At 47.6% G+C, this 2,953-nt stretch overlaps 1 non-coding gene across 1 annotated transcript; it reads right to left on the bottom strand.

The window, feature by feature from the left end:
- Positions 1–2,636: 2,636 nt before the first annotated feature.
- On the bottom strand, positions 2,637–2,711 carry Trnas-cga (transfer RNA serine (anticodon CGA)). Its single transcript has one exon. It is a non-coding gene; the product is annotated as a tRNA-Ser (tRNA).
- Positions 2,712–2,953: the final 242 nt, after the last annotated feature.

Raw genomic sequence — 2,953 nt, 5'->3', positions numbered from 1 at the left:
TTTTTTCCGTTAAAGATATGCGTTATATACCGTTGTGCACCATGTAAATAGCCTAATCGTCACTTCACCATCCCCTCCGGAGCGATACATGTGTGGCTGTAGTATATTCATTGATTCCTAAGGTAATGATGATTTATGTCACTTTTTAAGTACGTTTTATATTTGGCGTCCATCGTCAATCGTCTGCTGGTCAGTTTTTCTCGCACTGCTCTTCTCCCACGGGTCAAACAAACCTGGTATGTTTGAGCAATATCATCAAGGATAGACCACACGAGTGTGTTGTAGTTTAGTGTAGTGTAGACTGATTTTTCCACTATCCTACCACTGACTAAAAATGAAACACCTGCTTTATCTGTGACCGAGCTTTTGAAATTGTTCCTTTTCATATCACTAAAAATTGTTAGCCTTGGTTATTTGTACGAAGTGAGAGATTCCGTTTGTGACTCATTGATATTGTAGCCATTGGATATTGCTTTATTTCGATCTGTGTAGTGCAAAGTCTTATATTTCTGAACATTTTAATCAAGTTGCTCAACATTCTTACAAATTTCATCAAGTTCTGCCAGTATATCTGTGCAGCTCTATTCAGATAATACTTCATTATACAGCGGGAGGCAGTCGTACGGAAAGATAAAAAAATCGCACAAACTAGGGATTTAAATAAATTTAATATTTTTTGACGTGAATCTAGTGTATATGAGTGGACATTAACAGTTAACCTTGGAAGTTATCACTGACATGACCTCCACCGTTCCGCACACATTGTAGGAATGTGAAAATCATATGCGATTGTTGAAATCTTGAGGTTGGAGGTCTTGCACAACCTAACTCTTGTACGGATGGAGGCGTAAATCACTTCAAAATCGTTCTCACCAATCGATTTTTGTGCTGAGCCGTCTACCTGATTTTTGCGGACTCCATAAAGCTTCACGCAAACGATTAGTATTCTCTTCGGTCGTGCTTTTCTCACACTATCACCTATTTTCTTTGTAGTACTACTAGTGGCTTCAAAGTTTATCATTCAAAGGCTGTTAACGTTGTAAGTGGCATAGGAGCTAGTGGGGTACATTAAACATTTGACAGAAAGTGTCTTTAGCTGCAACAGAACTATCTGCATTTTTTGTAATACGCCTTAACAACATACGCACGTTGTATACTCGACGAACGCACCATGCCTTCAAAAACTTACATCTTTCTAAGCGCCCAAGGTCAAGACCCCCCTCCCATAACACCCCACCCCCACCCTCTGCCACCATGGCAGCCAGCCAGTTCTCAAATCTTCACCTTTTGACGGCCTTACCCAGTAGATACTTAATCATCTGTAAGGATTCTGAGATTATTACCAGTCTGAGGTCAGTATGAACAGTAAGGGTCCCAACACGGTTCCCAGGCGCACGCCTGACGTTACTTCTACGTCTGTTGATAACCCTCCATCCAAGATAACCTGATTCATCCTCCGCAACAAGAAGTCCTCAATCCAGTCATTAGTTTCATTTGATATTCCATACGATCGTACTTTCCACACTGGCCGTCCGAAACTCCACAACATAAGACCCAGATCAACATCTGTTTACACCTCTGGGCTGTTTTTAATGGTGATGGTTGTCGTGCGTCAAGGAAGGACGTTAAACTCCTGTCGTGGTAGGACGTTCAACGCTCCCAACCCGAGGCGAAAGCAAAGGATGTGTGGCGCAGGGGGAGCTCCTTTACAAGAGACACACCATCTGTCCTTCCCGAGTTGAGCGGCGGCGGTCTGGCCGGGAGGTGAGGACAAGTCTAACGACGAGCCCGGGCTTCTGCGCCCTGGCTGCCGCCGCTCCTCGTGTCCTGGACGATGTTCAAAGTCCCCCACCCGAAAGTGAGAGCAAAGGGTGCGTGGTGCAGGGAAAGCTGCGTCCAGCGATTGAAGATCTGTCCCTTAGGGGAGGAGGATGTTGCTCTCTTCGTGAGCGACCCATCTGCGCTGAGCGGTCCCTGTTTCCCCTCCCCCCTTGCGTGGAGCACAGGACACCAGGTACTCCACAAGCCGGCGACCTCGTTTGTCTGCATGGAATCTCGGCGCGAGTCAGCAAGGATGCTTCGCAGCGCCCACGGATAAAACGGACTTGTTTCGCCAAACCCAGAGGGCGGTGACGTCCCCTGAGCCAGATTATATGGGCTCAGACCGCTGAACGATTGGGTGACCGGCCCACCACCTGAGTAGGAGTGGGTTCTTGGCCGAGAAGTGGAAGCTCGGGCAAGTGGGCGGTGAAGGGCGAGAGGTGCATCCGTTTCTCTGGAGTGTGGGGTGTACTTGCCGAGGAGAGCTGAGTGAAATCGTCGATGACGGGGTCATCGAGGGGGACAAGTATGTTGGCGGCGGCGTACTGAAGCTGGCAGCTCACGAGTGCCCTTGGTCTAGGGGCGAGGTCGCATTGTGAATAACGAAGAAAAGGAAAATAAGACGCTAGTCCAGGGAATGGGTGAAATTGAGACGGACATGTAGCCACGAACATCTGCTAAAGGAAATATTGCACTCAGAACCTGATGATTACATCAGCCTCCACCAAATGGACAGACAAACTGTTCCAGAATGAGATTTTCACTCTGCAGCGGAGTGTGCGCTGATATGAAACTTCCTGGCAGATTAAAACTGTCTGCCCGACCGAGACTCGAACTCGGGACCTTTGCCTTTCGCGGGCAAGTGCTCTACCAACTGAGCTACCGAAGCACGACTCACGCCCGCTACTCACAGCTTTACTTCTGCCAGTATCCGTCTCATACCTTCCAAACTTTACAGAAGCTCTTCTGCGAAACATGCAGAACTAGCACTCCTGAGAGAAAGGATACTGTGGAGACATGGCTTAGCCACAGCCTGGGGGATGTTTCCAGAATGAGATTTTCACTCTGCAGCGGAGTGTGCGCTGATATGAAACTTCCTGGCAGATTAAAACTGCAGTTTAATCTGCCAGGA

Source organism: Schistocerca gregaria, chromosome 1 (genome assembly GCF_023897955.1).
Source record: "Schistocerca gregaria isolate iqSchGreg1 chromosome 1, iqSchGreg1.2, whole genome shotgun sequence".
NCBI lineage: Eukaryota > Metazoa > Arthropoda > Insecta > Orthoptera > Acrididae > Schistocerca > Schistocerca gregaria.
Note: the sequence above shows the minus strand (reverse complement) of the source record. Positions and strands in the feature narration are given on the sequence as shown.